Source organism: Mobula birostris, chromosome 8 (assembly GCF_030028105.1).
Source record: "Mobula birostris isolate sMobBir1 chromosome 8, sMobBir1.hap1, whole genome shotgun sequence".
In the NCBI taxonomy this organism is placed as follows: domain Eukaryota; kingdom Metazoa; phylum Chordata; class Chondrichthyes; order Myliobatiformes; family Myliobatidae; genus Mobula; species Mobula birostris.
This window is the reverse complement of record NC_092377.1, coordinates 83,691,025-83,708,831: the sequence shown is the minus strand read 5'-3', so window position 1 is coordinate 83,708,831 and position 17,807 is coordinate 83,691,025. Positions and strand designations below refer to the sequence as shown.

The following is a 17,807-nucleotide window of genomic DNA, read 5'->3' as shown; positions in this document are numbered from 1 at the left end:
CAACTCATTCAGTCTTTCTCTTTGGTATCATGTACCAGGCCGTGCCATCACTGATGATGGGGATTATCATCATGTGTTAGTTAAGAACCAAGATTCAAGATTCATTTATTATCAAAGAATGCACAAATTACACAACCTTGAAAAGTATGTAAGCAATTGAAGCAAACGGCAACAGCATTCCGAACCAAAACTGAGGTCTCAGATCCGCCCAGAGTAGGCCCAAACCCTCGCTGATCAGTTCATTATTTATGACTGGATATAGTAGGCAGGTATGCAAAAATATAGATCCTACAACAGTTTTTATTAGTAGGGGGCCTCGAAGGTTATGGGGAGATGGCAAGAGAATGGGGTTGAGAGGGAAAAAAATCAGCCATGAAGAAACGAAGGAGCAGACTCGATAGGGCTGAATGGCCCAATTCTGCTCCCATCTCTTATGAATTGTGGAATAGGCATCTGATCCATTACTTATGTGACCTCTTAGCTCTATTTATAGCTAACTACCTAGATAGGAGTTGTTTAGAGTGCTATGGGCCAAAGGTGGGCAGGTGGAACAAACTCTCTGGGTCATAGATGTGTTGAGCTGAAGGACCTGCTTCCATACTACATGCCTCTATGACTCTATAGCATGTGCGTTTCATTGGAGCTATTTGGATAGAGATTGTGGTGGAATGCTATCCTGATGCCATCTGTCTCTGTCGTCCTCTAGATAGATAGAATAGATTCCCTCCAGATAGATAGAATAGATTCAGAAGACATTAGGCTGTTTCAAGTAAATTAACAAGGCACTAAAGCTCTTGGGACAGCTTCTGACTCTTATTTCTCTGCAATCTGTAGCCTCAAGGCTGGCATTTTCCTGTCTCTGCAATTATTATCAAGTTCAGTCAGATGCATAGTAGTGAATCCAGAGAGGTGCTTCAGGCATATTCAGAAGTGCAGTGCTTACATTTAATGCAACACAAAACTATGATAACTGGCACATTTCAATACCATAAGCATTTATTATTATACTTTAACTTAGCAAGATAATTGCTCATCCTTCAATAAATATGATGAATGATCATATTCATAGGGAGGGAATAAATATGATGAATGATCATATTCATAGGGAGGGAATATTCAGGAGGGATAGACATGAAGGAAGGAGAGGTGGGGTTGCATTGCTGGTCAAAGAAGAGATTAACACAATAGAAAGGAAGGACATAAGCCGGGAAGATGTGGAATCGATATGGGTAGAGCTGCGTAACACTAAGGGGCAGAAGATGCTGGTGGGAGTTGTGTACAGGCCACCTAACAGTAGTAGTGAGGTCGGAGATGGTATTAAACAGGAAATTAAAAATGTGTGCAATAAAGGAACAGCAGTTATAATGGGTGACTTCAATCTACATGTAGATTGGGTGAACCAAATTGGTAAAGGTGCTGAGGAAGAGGATTTCTTGGAATGTATGCGGGATGGTTTTTTGAACCAACATGTCGAGGAACCGACTAGAGAGCAGGCTATTCTGGACTGGGTATTGAGCAATGAGGAAGGGTTAATTAGCGATCTTGTCGTGAGAGGCCCCTTGGGTAAGAGTGACCATAATATGGTGGAATTATTCATTAAGATGGAGAGTGACATAGTTAATTCAGAAACAAAGGTTCCGGACTTAAAGAGGGGTAACTTTGAAGGTATGAGACGTGAATTAGCTAAGATAGACTGGCAAATGACACTTAAAGGATTGACGGTGGATATGCAATGGCAAGCATTTAAAGGTTGCATGGATGAACTGCAACAAATGTTCATCCCAGTTTGGCAAAAGAATAAATCAAGGAAGGTAGTGCACCCACGGCTGACAAGAGAAATTAGGGATAGTATCAATTCCAAAGAAGAAGCATACAAATTAGCCAGAGAAAGTGGCTCACCTGAGGACTGGGAGAAATTCAGAGTTCAGCAGAGGAGGACAAAGGGCTTAATTAGGAAGGGGAAAAAAGATTATGAGAGAAAACTGGCAGGCAACATAAAAACGGCCTGTAAAAGCTTTTATAGATATGTAAAAAGGAAAAGACTGGTAAAGACAAATGTAGGTCCCCTGCAGACAGAAACAGGTGAATTGATTGTGGGGAGCAAGGACATGGCAGACCAATTGAATAATTACTTTGGTTCTGTCTTCACTAAGGAGGACATAAATAATCTTCCAGAAATAGTAGGGGACAGAGGGTCCAGTGAGATGGAGGAACTGAGGGAAATACATGTTAGTAGGGAAGTGGTGTTAGGTAAATTGAAGAGATTGAAGGCAGATAAATCCCCGGGGCCAGATGGTCTGCATCCCAGGGTGCTTAAGGAAGTAGCCCAAGAAATAGTGGATGCATTAGTGATAATTTTTCAAAACTCGTTAGATTCTGGACTAGTTCCTGAGGATTGGAGGGTGGCTAATGTAACTCCACTTTTTAAAAAAGGAGGGAGAGAGAAACCGGGGAATTATAGACCGGTTAGCCTAACGTCGGTGGGGAAACTGCTGGAGTCAGTTATCAAGGATGTGATAACAGCACATTTGGAAAGCGGTGAAATGATCGGACAAAGTCAGCATGGATTTGTGAAAGGAAAATCATGTCTGACGAATCTCATAGAATTTTTTGAGGATGTAACTAGTAGAGTGGATAGGGGAGAACCAGTGGATGTGGTATATTTGGATTTTCAGAAGGCTTTTGACAAGGTCCCACACAGGAGATTAGTGTGCAAACTTAAAGCACACGGTATTGGGGGTAAGGTATTGGTGTGGGTGGAGAGGTGGTTAGCAGACAGGAAGCAAAGAGTGGGAATAAATGGGACCTTTTCAGAATGGCAGGCGGTGACTAGTGGGGTACCGCAAGGCTCAGTGCTGGGACCCCAGTTGTTTACAATATATATTAATGACTTGGATGAGGGAATTAAATGCAGCATCTCCAAGTTTGCGGATAACACGAAGCTGGGTGGCAGTGTTAGCTGTGAGGAGGATGCTAAGAGGATGCAGGGTGACTTGGATAGGTTGGGTGAGTGGGCAAATTCATGGCAGATGCAATTTAATGTGGATAAATGTGAAGTTATCCACTTTGGTGGCAAAAATAGGAAAACAGATTATTATCTGAATGGTGGCCGATTAGGAAAAGGGGAGGTGCAACGAGACCTGGGTGTCATTATACACCAGTCATTGAAAGTGGGCATGCAGGTACAGCAGGCGGTGAAAAAGGTGAATGGTATGCTGGCATTTATAGTGAGAGGATTTGAGTACAGGAGCAGGGAGGTACTACTGCAGTTGTACAAGGCCTTGGTGAGACCACACCTGGAGTATTGTGTGCAGTTTTGGTCCCCTAATCTGAGGAAAGACATCCTTGCCATAGAGGGAGTGCAGAGAAGGTTCACCAGATTGATTCCTGGGATGGCAGGACTTTCATATGAAGAAAGACTGGATGAACTGGGCTTGTACTCGTTGGAATTTAGAAGATTGAGGGGGGATCTGATTGAAACGTATAAGATCCTAAAGGGATTGGACAGGCTAGATGCAGGAAGATTGTTCCTAATGTTGGGGAAGTCCAGAACGAGGGGTCACAGTTTGAGGATAGAGGGGAAGCCTTTTAGGACCGAGATTAGGAAAAACTTCTTCACACAGAGAGTGGTGAATCTGTGGAATTCTCTGCCACAGGAAACAGTTGAGGCCAGTTCATTGGCTATATTTAAGAGGGAGTTAGGTATGGTCCTTGTGGCTACGGGGGTCAGGGGGTATGGAGGGAAGGCTGGGGCGGTGTTCTGAGTTGGATGATCAGCCATGATCATAATAAATGGCGGTGCAGGCTCAAAGGGCCGAATGGCCTACTCCTGCACCTATTTTCTATGTTTCTATGTTTCTATAAATGAAAGTAGTCATAGAATCATCATGGCAGAGGAGACCATCAGACTATCAGGACTCTCCTCGCTGAATAATCCCACCAATCCCATATTGTCTATCCCCATAGACATATCAATTATTCTCATTCAAGTATCAATCCAGTAGACTTTTGAAAGTACTAATTGATTTCTGTTTCCGCTGCCTTCACAAGAAAATGAATTACACTCAACTTTTTAAAAAAAATCTACCCCTCCACCACCAAACATTTGGCCCAAATTTTAATTCAGTGTCTCCTAGTCCTATGAACCATTTGCAAATGGGAACAGTTTCTTCACTCTATGTATCCTATCTAATTCTTTCATGATCCTATATGTGTTTCTCCCATTTATTCTCAACCATTTTTACCTCGAACAATCCTTGCATCAAACAGCTGAATTCCCTCATCCCTAGAATTACTGTATTACATCTTTTCTGCACACTTTCTAGGGCATCCAGAGCTTCCTAGTTACAATCAGTCAGCTGGTGATTTAGCACTGTTTTATAATTCTGAGGACCATACTTTGACTTCCCTGCTTTCATATTTTATGCTTCTGTTTGTGAATCCCAGATTGCCAAATGCTTTCCTCACCATTCCCTCAACATACCCTGCTACACTCAAAGAGCTATGCACATTTACACCCATGTCCTTTTATTCTTGTACACCTTTTTGATCTGGTCCATGTCACCATATTGCCCCTCTTTATTCCTTCTACTAGAGCAGGAGTCCCCAATCTTTTTTATTCCATGGAGCAATGTCATTAAGCAAGGGGTCCATGAACTATTGGTTGGGATTCCTTGTTCTAGATTGATTCATTTCACATTTCTCTGCATTAAGTTCCATTTGTCAATGTTAGACCTAATGTGCAATGATTCAGTCATTGTACAATACTTAATATGGCCCTAACAACTTGTATATGGCAGCTTCTAATATGCAGTGTTTCCAGAGCTAGTGTGCAACATTATTTCTTACATTTTTTTTTCTTTCACGGATCATTAAAACCAGCCTTTAAACACACTGTGGACAATCTTTAATTTATATCTAATTATCTCCTTTCATTGCTCTCTATCCAATCATTTCTTTTATGCTTCCATGACTTTCTTTAGGATAGTTTGCTACATTAAGTGTGCAATGTTATTGCTGTTTCTGTTGACACAAGTGCCTGAGGAAAGTCATGTTGTTAGGTGCTGAGTGAGTAACATGTCATATATAGGTTTGCTATAGAGGTAGAGAAGGGAAGGGTGGTGCACTGAGTAATTCAGGGATCAGAAATTATATTGTTATTGCAGCCAGAATGCTGTGCACTCAAGTGCCAACCTAGAGGTATGAAGGCAAAATTTCAGGATGAGACCTCAGCAAAGTAAGGTACTAAAATACTGGAGGTGTTGTCTTTCAGACAGGGTACTGAATGAAGCTTCATCAACTTTCTCAAGTAGATGTGATGATCTTAGGCAGTCTCTGGAAAATGAGCAGGGTAGTTAATTGGAAGGAATTCCTGTTCTCACATTGGCAGCTACACACTCTTATTAACATTTACTGACCATCCATAATTGTCCTTGGGAAGGCCTTGGTCATGAATTGCTGCAATCCTTCTTGTGAAGATACGCCCACACTGCTTTTGACAGGGGGTTCCAGAATATAGACATGGTACCATGTATGTAGCTGTGTTTAAACTTCAGAAGAATTTAGTTGGCTGTACGTACTTCATACTGAATCATCATCATCATGTGCTGTATTGTAAGATGTGGGTGATCATGTTCTTTCCATGACCCTGGTCGGGGTGCTACTGAGTAACCTATATGTATACAGCAAGGCTGCATAAATATTAACAAGCAGTCAGTATAAGGAAGGAATATTGCAAATCCTCTCCTTCAAGATAGCAATCCACTCCACATCCACTTGAGAAAACAGACAGGAACTTAACTTAAGGTTAAAAATGAAAGACATAGCACTTGTTCAACACTGCACTAGAACACTAGCCAAGATCTTTGTGCTCAGATTTCCAAAGGAAGAATTGGGTCCAGATTCTCCTATCAGAAGAGTAGAGGCAGCAGCCAACTAGTTCACAAATGACATCAGTCATCTAGTGTGACCCTGTCGAAATTTGAAGGCTTCAAATAGGTCATCCATTACCCTAACAAAAAAGCTTCTCATTTTTGCTTCTGTATTCCCTTCTGACTGAGTATCTTGCCCCTCATAAAAGGCATTCTGCTCTTTTACTCCATACAATATCTTATTATCTAAGAAATATTTCTTTTTTTCTTAATTCTTCATGGATTATTCACTTTTCCCATTCAGTCAATAGTTGCCACTTTGATGAGTTCTTCATCTGCTGATACTTTTGACCTTGAAAGTAGCTTTCACTACTTCTCCCATCATTAAATCTACATCCAAGTGATTTCTTTTTACATTTGCCAAGTGAGTCTACTTGCTCCTCAATAAACTTCCTGTTAAGGTCCAAACTTGCTGGAGGATAAATGCATTGTTGATAATTTCTTGATTAGAAACAAAGCAAGAAAAAAAGATACACCCAACATCCTGATTTATCTAACCTTTCTTCGCTATGAACTTGACTGAACATAGACCCGCAGCTCAGTAATTATACATAGAAAGGACCTAGCAATGGAACCACCTGGCAGAGATACATTATTGACGGTTGGGAGACTGTTTCTGGGCACCGTTAAACATCAACTACTTACTTCTTACAAAGGCACACTTCTTACATTCAGTCATTTAAAAAGAGAATCTGTTTTGAGATTCCTAGCATGCATGTGTAAACAAATATTCAGTGGAACTTGTTAAGATATTTGAATGTCAGCAATAGTAATGCAGATAAATAAAAAGTTACATGGCCAGACTATTTCCTGATAATTGGGTAAGTAGTTCATTGTGAATCAACAGAATTCTTTACAAGTGAGTATAATTTAGTTACAGAGCACAGAAGTATCAACTACATTGAAAGCAATATTTTAATGCAATAGCAATTAATTACTTTGTAAATTGTAAATAAATGTACATAGTTTTCATTTTATTTTTCATGTGTTCCAGCAGCAGCTTGTGTAATTCAATATCTTGATTTTATTGCCCTAGATTTCCAGCATCTCCTGAATCTCGTGTTTCTTTTATTCTTGCAATTTTAATCAAAAGCTGTCTTTGGAGCCTGTGTTGGATCCAGTCATATCAGTGGTAATTTGCTGCAGTAAAGATAGGACAGTTAAAAAGCAACAGCTGCCACTTTTTTTATCAGTCATTTGAATATTGGATGTTTTACATAACAGTTAAATCTTTAATTCACCAACAGCTCAGACAGAACAAACATTGTACTGAGGAATGACAGTCAGGAATGCACCAGCCTTTGGCTCATTACCTGTGCTGAGCTGTCTAATCATAAGGTGAGGGATAGCAAAGGAAGCTCTGTGTTCTGACTGAGCTGAGCATGAGATGTATGGCCATTATCTGCTATCCAATCATACCCATTGGAAATTTCTGAATGTGGGTGCTGAACTGAGGCAGGATTAGGTTCAGCTGTGGTGTCATCACAGCTGTGCAAGCCACTGGATTTTGTGGTCTTAGTTTGCCTTTAGTGAGTTAGCAATGAGCTGTTGGAGATGACAAAAATGTCCTATGTGAACAGTTACAGGAATGAGAAGTATCAACAGAGGGACCTGTGAACGGTTGCCCGAATATCTGTTAAAAAATAAAAATTAAAAGGTTTGTAGCATATTTCAATTGGTCGGATTAATTTCTTATCTACAGTACTATAATTATTTCTGCAGTTGAAAATGACCTGGATATTAAAAATGAACATGAACAGCAAAAACAAGCAAACATCAGCAGAAAAAATGTTGTATGTTTCAATGATACCGTCTCTCATTTTTCTAAACTCTGCAGAAAATAGATGTAGACTGCTTAAACTCCCTTCTTAGGTCAACCATCCCATCCCAAAACTCTTCCCAATGAACTATGATATTCCATCTCTAATGAAATCTGATCCACTTCCTGTACAGAATTTTCTCTGCAGATTTGTCAATAAAACTGGCTATTGCTCATTACACCTCCCTTGGAGTGGAGACCCAGAGCAACTTGACTCCTGTTGTTTTCAAGATGAATAGAGTAATCACAACACAATGAACCTGAGTGGTTCACAGGGAAGAAATCACACTCCCATTTGTTTGATCCAAAGGCATACCATCGATTGAATATACATCTGACCCTGTTATAATTTTATTTCCGTGGAAAGGTTCCTTAACTGTTGCTAGCAATTTTTAATTAATTTTAATAATTTAATTAAATCTTTATTATAATTCATGTTTAAGGAGGCGGAAGGAGAAGATGGCAGCGCGATGCAGCGTGCGCAGCTCTCTGGTGAAATGAAATCGTATTTGTTATATAGGGGGTGTGGACAATTTTGATTTGATGAAGACAGACGTGAGAAGCAGAGGGACATCTGGAGAAATTTCTGAAATGCCTGGTTTGCTGCTGTTGTTACTGTACGATCGAGAATCTCCGAAGGGTAGGCCCCAAAATCCCCAGCTTTGCCTGCTGCTGGCGATCGAGGCTGAGGTCGAAGCATTTGGATAGAGATGGTGCTCGGTACTCGGTGACAGAGGGCTGATCAGAGCTCGAAGTTTTCGGATGACTCAGAGTCGGACTGTGGTCGGGCATGGCAGGGAGAATTTTTATCCTTCTCCCGTCTGCGTGAGATGTGGGACTTTCGAGAAACTTTGAACTTTTTTTACTGTGCCATGGATTGTTCTTCATCAAGTTATGGTATTGCTGCACTGTTGTAACAATATGTTATAATTATGTGGTTTTTGTTAGTTTTTCCGTCTTGGTCTGTCCTGTGTTTTTGTGATATCACACCGGAGGAATATTGTATCATTTGTTAATTCATACATTACTAAATGACAACAAAAGAGGACTGCGTGTCCTCATAATCTAATAACCTAATCTAATGTTTTGACATTCTGCAGGGCTATTAACTTTCATTAACTGTAATTCAATTGTATTATGGTAACATTTTCCACTCTGGCCACTGGACCAAAAGCGTCAATTTGCCTAATATCCATAACCTTCCACTTCCTTTATGTGGAAAAGTGCTTCCTGATTTCACTCCTGAGTAATCAAACATCCTAAAGTATGAGTTTTCATAATTTTGCCATGATAAATTTTCATGAATAATATTTTCATTAAAGTAACATTCTCTAGAATGCCAGTTGTCTCTGTCTTCCTGCTAATCGCTTGCCGCAATAGCAAGTCTCTTTGAGAGTCTGATGCCAAGTTTCTAATCTGTATGACATGCACATTGGAGTCAACAGAGTGTCATTAGGTGCTAGGGGTATCAGACTAAAAGCAGCTGCCAACGTTCATTTGCTTATTCTGTCAGTGGATTTGGAGGATTTTGTAGACACGGTGTTCTATGATTTTCCTCCAGTGCCTATTGTAGATAGTCTATATTTCAGAAGTGTGCATGGGCAGCAAGGATCAATACCACCCATTGAAATGTAAGTGTTACATTGGTTTGAGGTCTCAATTTTCAGCCTTTGCTCAGAAGGCCAGAGGTTGTGTTGACATACAGGAGGCAGAGGTGAACATTGACACTAATCTAAGTCTTATCTTGGCTGAGAGTTGGCTCCTGAGATGTGGAATGTGATCCATGTGGTCCAAAGTCTTGCTATGAACCTTTGTTGCTAGGGTTGATGCTGTACAGTCTGGGCAGATTGAAGAACTTTATCTTGATGAGGATTAGTACGAGGCCCATTCTTTTCATGCTTCTGTGAAAGGAATTTGAAGCTCATCAGCAGAACATGGGCATTCACAAACATTATCTGTGTACAGCAGCTTCACAATGGAGGATAAACAATTTTCCATTTATCCTGTAGATTTTCTCCACTCCACTAGGAATCATGTAGGATGTGAGGTGCAATATTGCATCAAGAAAGATTGAGGAAACCATTAGGTCTGTGGTGAACCGATTGGTTAAATGCTAGAAACATTAGAACACAATGAATTTCTGGGGAAAACCATATCTGAGACAGCCTCTTGACTGATGGAGTAAAATGTCTTTTGTGAGAGTTTTGTAGTTGAAGCAGCCTCTCCCACCTTCCATTCCGGATTTCACTAGGAGTTGTCACATGGCGAAAATAATCTCCTCTATGCCCCACATTGGACAGATTCCACACTGTAATTCAGAAAACAACTCTTTGGTCCCTTGGAGGAGGTCATTATAAATGATCCTTGTGATAAATTTATCAGCCTGCCTTTTGTCCCATCTTTGTCCTATCTCGGAATACTGACACCACAAGAAGTTGTGCAAACACATTTGATTGAACAACTCCCGTTTCCGGATTGTTCCATTGGTGTACTATGGTATTGAGATAAGCCACCCTAGGTTACTATGAATCACTACCTGCACAAAGGATAACAGCCACAGTGCAGGTACTGCCTATACCCACCTAACAGATCAGTAATTGCAATACAATTATAGCTGGCTTCCTGTCACAGGGAAATCCCCACCATTTTTAAATGCACCCTTCCCCATAAGATACAGTTTGCTGAGCATACCAAATTTTTCAGGTAGAGTACTAGCACCCACCCTTTTGGGAAGGAGCTCTCACAAACATTTTTATATAACCAAGCGTAAATGGTATCATCGAGGGATGGCTATTGCTCCTTAACTCTTTCCTTGCCAATAAGCAGAAATAAACTATTGTAATCAAATTTAATATAAGAATAAGCAGCCATTTTTTCAGGAATGGCTTCAACATATTCACAATTCCCTTTGTTTTATTCTCGTTTGATCTCCTCAACAACAATAATAACATTTTCATACGATTTCTTTAAAGTAGTATGGGAGCATTAGCAACTTAAATTCAACATTCAACATTTAATATTGGGGAGGCCTTGTTAAAACCATGACTTAGGCCTAACAGCAGAGACAGAGATTAATCAACATCAAGACAGCCAAACACCAAGATGCAAAAATGCTAATTCACTGTATCACTCTTCCCAGCTATCCAGGGCTTGTTGGAGTTTTGGGATCTGGAAAACCATATGTCTCCATAGCTCATCAATCTTGACTTACCCTCTCCTTCAATACATCTTCTTCTGTAGAAGCACATCTACAATCGTCCTGAATTTATTTACTTATTTTTATTTAGTGATACAACACAGAGTAAGCTACACTGCCCTAGCAACCATGGGGTAGACGTACAGTGACTCCGTACAGAACAGTACCTCATTTGAACTCCAACTTCTGGTATGCCCTGAGTTGTAATAGCATTGCACAAGCCGCTGAGCTCCCATAAAATATGTCAAAGGTTAACCTTGGTACCGCAATAAATTCTACTTTAGCTTGTTAGTTAACTTGCCTCAAGTAATACCTAGCCATAGATTTGTGCAGTCACAGATTGGCATTTCAGCCCATCTAGTCCATGTGGACTATCAAGGAATATCAATGCTAAAACACAAGAAAATCTGCAGATGCTGGAAATCCAAGCAAGGCACACAAAATGCTGGAGGAGCTTAGCAGACCAGGCAGCATCTATGGAAAAGTGTCAATGTTTCAGGCCAAGACCCTTCATCAGCACTGGAAAAAAATGCTTATCCCGTTTTTCAAGTCTCTGTCAATTCCCATTACCTTCTCCAGATTCAAACACTCACCTACAAATGAGGGAATATTTACAGTGGCTGATGAACCCACCAACACACTCATCTTTAGAATGTGGGTGGATATCACAGAACACGAGAATTTAAAAAAAAACAGGTCACAAGGAGATTGTGCAAACTCCACAAAAATAGCACCGGAGGTCAGAAAAGAACTCAGATTATTGGAGCATTGGAGGTATGAGGCAGCTGTTCTACCATCTATGCCACTGTACTGACCATAATGAAGAACCTGTACAAAATTAAGATTATTGCAGTCAATCTTCCAACAAGATCCAATGTACATCTGATGATGGATATGTCCATATCTGGGCAACTCCTAAAAGAAGCTACAGTACAACCTACCATTCAAAAGAATGCTGTGTACAACACCTTAATGCTGCCTACTTGGATTCTTCGGATTCCAGCAGGATTTCACAAGTATGCATGGATTTTCCAGCCGACTAGCTGCCCTATGCTTGTTTCACCAGTGAACAAGGAACTAATATCCTTGGAGATAGGGCCATGCTGGAAGGTACAGCACAGTTCACAGCCATACAGTAGAACAGCAGAATATCTGTCACAGTGTCAATCTCTTCCAAAGTCTCAAAAAGCTTCAACTGTGTGATCCTTTCAAATAGTACAAGCCTGACATTCCTTCTTTCTGGAGGCAGATCTTATAATCACTCACCACTGTTTAAGCAAGGAATTAAAAGAAAAGGGTGGGGAAGATAGCTGTTAAGATTTTGCTGGGTTTCATGAATTTAAATACCATTAACAATTAGAATCCTACTGCAAAACCTGCTCATACCTGCAATGGAAATTAAGGTGTAGATTAGATTAGGAGGACACTCAGTCCTCGTTTATTGTCATTTAGAAATGCATGCATTAAAAAATGATACAATGTTCCTCCAGAAAGATATCACAGAAACACAGGACAAACCAAGACTAAAACTGACAAAGCCACATAATTGTAACATATAGTTACAACAGTGCAAAGCAATACCGTAATTTGATAAAGAGCAGACCATGGGCACGGTAAAAAAAAGCCTCAAGTCCCGATAGCCTCATCATCTCACGCAGACGGTAGAAGGGAGAAACTCTCGCTGCCATGAACTCCAAGCACCGCAAACTTGCCGATGCATTGGAAGCACCCGACCGCAGCCGACTCTGAGTCCGGCCAAAAACTTCGTGCCTCCGATCAGCCCTCCGACACCAAGCACCGAGCACCATCTCTGCCAAGCGCTTCAACACCGTCCCAGCCGCTGAGCAACAAGCAAAGCTAAGGACTTGGGGCCTTCCCCTCCGGAGATTCTGGATCACACAGTAGCAGCGGCAGCAAAGCAGGCATTTCAGAAGTTTCACAGATGTTCCTCCGTGCTCTCATGTCTGTCTCCATCAAATCAGGATTGTGAATGGCACCCTACTTGACAGATAACAGATATCATTCACCGGAGTAGCCGCTGCAAGCTGCGTCGCGCCGCCATCTTCTCCTCCCGCCGTAATATGGGTTTTGGCAATGTACTACAATGGATCTTATACTGAGATCATCTGACTGAACACAGCAGCCAATTCACCGTGGAAGATCACACCATAAAATAACAGCACAGACATGCTGCTGACCTGCATAATCGTGAATCCGTATCAGCTTACATAATGGTTTGGTGATATTTACAGATGCATAATTAATTCTATTATCTTTAATTTTTGAATCTAGCTGCTTATAAACATTTACTCCAGCCTGGACCAAAAATGAAAATTGGAAAGGCATGAAGAAACACTACTCAGTATTATAAATCTTTTCATTACTAGTTATGTGGCTTCTTTGAGCATCTACGTCATAAACAAGCACCTCTTTCAACAGTGCTGAGATGACTGAGCACTCAGACAGTAGAAGGTCAGTTTACCATGGAGATTATTTACAGAATAATCTTCAATTATTAATACAGTTACTGCAGTTATAAGCGTGAATCAGTACCTTGACAGTTTCAATTTGTCTCGACTAATGATGAAGTATCTATAGTACATTGGTTGCACATCTAACAGTCTGCTTTCAGAAGGAGACAAATATATTCTTTGTTTTGGTCTGCACTGATGTGGCCAATAAGAGAGTCATCTGTTTCCAAGACGGAAGCTTGTGTATCATGAAAAAGTTGACACCAGCTTGTGAGAAAAGGAGGTCTCCATGATGAGATGATGCAAAAAGAGGCTTGTTTTGCTTTCATGCAGTCAGGTTTTGGAGGCCACATGTTGTTTGCTAGCATAGCCTTGCTAGGGCTGTGAAGGTTATGCAGACTTAAGGAGATTGAGGCCAAGGACAAACTATAGAGTTGTGTTGTTATTATGAGTTTACACTGTAGTAAAGTCCATCTCATTCTCTGTTGGATTTCTTCGCCAAAATTAGCTCTCTGATTTCCCTCACATTCTGGTGGATTGAAAGCCTAGAAATGGAACTGCTCTGTAAGTTCCCAGGGCAGAGTATGACTCCAGCTACAAGAAGAAAATCAAGGAAATTCACAATATAAAACACAGATGATAGGAAATATATTTGTTCAGACAAAACACAAATAGGAAGGAGAACTTAAAAATGTGTACCTGTTTTTACTGATAATTGATAGAGTTGTTGAAAAGGGATGGGATAGAAACGGAGTCCATCCTGGGGTAGCTGAGTCTGGAACAGGCAGAATTCAGTTCAAGGTTGAGCATGTGACATTTAAGAGACAAATCAGTGATAGTTTTTTATATATGTACAGAAGTAATGCATCACCAGAGATAGTGAATGAGGAAAATATTATGCAAAGATTTCTGAATGAATTTGTTTAGCTGAAAGAAAGGAGAGAACAGAAATATTGTTGAAATAGGACTATTGCTTATCAAATCATATAGCACAGAAACAGCCCTTCAACATTCCCCGCACCGCCTCCCCCCGAGTCCACATGTGATTATCAAGCACGTACCTATCCTAGCCAAAGCCACTCCCACTTTATTCTCCCCACATTCGCATTACTGCCTGCCACTCACCTACACATTGGGGCAAGTTACAGTGGCCAGTTAACTTATAAATCTACACATGCTTAGGATGTGGTGGAAACTGGATGTCCTGGAGGAAATCTGCACACATGCAAACACCACACAGACAGCACCAGTTGTCAGGGCTGAACTCTGGTCACTGGAACAGTGAGGCTCTGCTGTGGGCTATGTGAAGACTAAATACCAGTGCGGACAGATTTGTTGGCTCTTTTCATTATATTTCCAGCCCTGTGAAAGTTAAATCTTAAACATGGGAATGATGCTGAGTATTTTTACCATGTCTTTTGGCCATGAACTTTATCTTCGAAGACCAAATTTCCACACTTTAGGTGAAAGGAATCACTGGATAGCTGCCGATCAAAACTTAATGACATGTGGCTGTTAAATCGGGGAAGAAACATCCAAGAATCAACACTGCTCCCTGCAACACTTTATAGAAAAATAAAATTTCAACAAATTTCATGGCATACGCAGGTGATATTAAACCTGATTCTGCTTCTGTTTCTGAAAATGAATTGATACTTTCTTCTACTTCCTTCTGCAGACAACAGTAGACATTCATGAGGAAAAAAAATTTTGTACATATATAAAAATAATTTGCACCTATGTATTTTCTCAATGGCATTCAAAATCATAACCAATTAATTCCTTTAGAGATTCAATAGCCAGGGCATCATTGAGTGTGACTCTGTATTGGTTATGGCACTGAGTCATAATCTGAATGAACAATCCAAATAAAATATGATTTTAAACTCATAAAGCTGTTTGAATCAAAAAATCAGTTCAATATTCCCCTTTAATAAAAGGACCCTGCTTATTCTTATCTTGAACTGCTGATACATGACTTTAGTCCCACACCAATGTAGTTGATGTTTAACTGTATTTAAAGTAGCCAAGCAAACTATACTCAGTTGTCCGGGAGTGGTGTGTTGGGTGGGGTGCGGAGGAACCACAAAGAATATTTTATTAGACACCTACTGAACTTCAGACAACAGCATTCTACAATAGAAGCAACTGGCTTTATTTTATTTTGTTGTTATTAGCTGAGGAACAAACAATGCTCAAGATGACAGAACAGGGCAAACGGGTTTATCTTAATTGATAGGAAAGTTAGAAGGAAGTTAAGAAAAAAATATTTCAATATATGCCTAATGTAGTGCGGAAGGGAGAACTTGAAGGTGTGAAGCGGGCAGATAACCTGACATAGATGCAAGTCAGATCAATGGGTTGTTGAGGAGCTAACACTGGCTGGACTGAGGCAAATTAACCAGAATTCCTTTTTGAATGGCATGGAACTGATGGGCTGAATGATTTCCCTCTGTGAATAAGTACTGTGATACTGCAAAATAGCAGAATGTGTTACCTTATCTCACCATCTACAAACTTTATTGACATTTCCAATAAGTTTTATTTTCTCCAAATAAAGAAACAAAATATGACACAGAAAACCTTTCATGGACCAATGAAATTACACTTGTCAATAGGCAGGGCTCTAGTTTGCCATTTGATCTAAGAAACAGCAACTCCAATAGTGCATCATTCCCTCAATACAGCACTGAGCTATCGGCAAAGTTTATAAACTTCTGTTGAGGAATAAGGCTGTCTCTAGCAACTGTATTAATATGTGACAATACAATTAGAGAGGCAACATGATGCTCAGTAACTGAGCTTTTTAGAATGCATTCTTCTTCACAAAAAAAACAAAGGAAAAGAAAAATTACGGTATATTTACATATAGTACTTTTCATCACTTTAGGAAATGCCAAAGTGCACACAGGGATTAGGTGTGGTCAGATCTGTAACATAAGAAATGCAGCAGCAAGTTTCTGCACACCAACTCACTAACACAGAATTTGTATTAGTTTCGATCTGAAATACAGCATGATTTTACGTTTCAGTGCTCCTTTCACATTACAACAGATTGTCAGTCCATGTTATAATATCGACACCTCTGAAGTCAGATTTGAATCAAGACTCTTGACAGAGGAGAAAGTGTCTGCCATAGCTAATCACTAACTGCGATAGCAATATTGAATTGAATTGACTTTATTACTTACATCTTTCATATAATGAGGAGTAAAGAACTTTATGTTACACCTCTGTCTAAATGTGCAATGTGCAGTTTAGTAATTTATAATAAATAGTATGTACAACAGGATAGGCAAAATAACATAGAAATACAGTTGTGTCAGCATGAATTAATCAGTCAGATGGCCTGGTGGAAGAAGCTGTCCTGGAGCCTGTTGGTCCTGGCTTTTATGCTGCGGTACCATTTCCTAGATGGTAGCAACTGGAACAGTTTGTGGTTGGGGTGACTGAGGTCCCCAGTGATCCTTCGGGCCCTTTTTATACACCTGTCTTTGTAAATGTCCTGAATAGTAGGAAGTTCACATCTACAGATGTGTTGGGCTATCCGCACTACTCTCTGCAGAGTCCTGCAATTGAGAGAAGTACAGTTCCCATACCAGGCAGTGATGCAGCCAGTCAGGATGCTCGGAATTGTGCCCTCATAGAAATTTGTTATGATTTGGGGGCCCATACCAAACTTCTGCAACCGTCTGAGGTGAAAGAGGCGGTGTTGTGCCTTTTTCACCACACAGCCGATGTGTACAGACCACGTGAGGTCCTGGTCGATGTTTATGCCGAGGAACTTAAAGCTGTCACCCTCGCAATCCCAGATCCATTGACGTCAATAGGGGTTATAGCCTGTCTCCATTCCTCTTATAGTCCACAACCAGCTCCTTTGTTTTTGTCGCATTAAGGGAAAGGTTGTTTTCTTGACACCTGCATGTGACATGAAATTTGTTAACTTAGCAGTAGCAGTTCAATACAATACATAATATAGAAGAAAGAAAGAAAGAATAAATAAATAAATAAATAAATAAATCTAATTAAGTATACTTTATACAGTATATGTATATTAAAAATAGTGCAAAAAAACTATATATTAAAAAAAGTGAGGTAATGTCCAAGGGTTCAATGTCCATTTAGGAATCAGATGGCAGAGGGGAAGAAGCTGTTCCTGAATTGCTGAGTGTGTGCCTTCAGGCTTCTGTACCTCCTACCTGATGGTAACAGGGAGAAAAGGGCATGCCCTGGGTGCTGGAGCTCCCTAATAATGGACACTGCCTTTCTGAGACACCACTCCTTGAAGATGTTCTGGGTACTTTGTAGACTAGTACCCAAGATGAAGCTGACAAAATTTGCAATCCCCTGCAGGTTCTTTTGGTTCTGTGCAGTTGCCCCCCACCCCTACC

General features: G+C 40.3%; 2 long non-coding RNA genes across 2 annotated transcripts in view; both read right to left on the bottom strand.

Moving 5' to 3' along the window:
• LOC140202229 (uncharacterized) overlaps positions 1-17,807 on the bottom strand; it is a 77,057-nt gene that overhangs the window by 29,580 nt on the left and 29,670 nt on the right. The gene's annotated exons all lie outside the window — the stretch shown is intronic.
• On the bottom strand, positions 6,747-14,881 carry LOC140202228 (uncharacterized). Its single transcript, XR_011887043.1, has 3 exons — positions 14,827-14,881; positions 14,116-14,191; positions 6,747-7,070 (listed from the first exon to the last, which is right to left on the bottom strand). It is a non-coding gene; the product is annotated as an uncharacterized lncRNA (long non-coding RNA).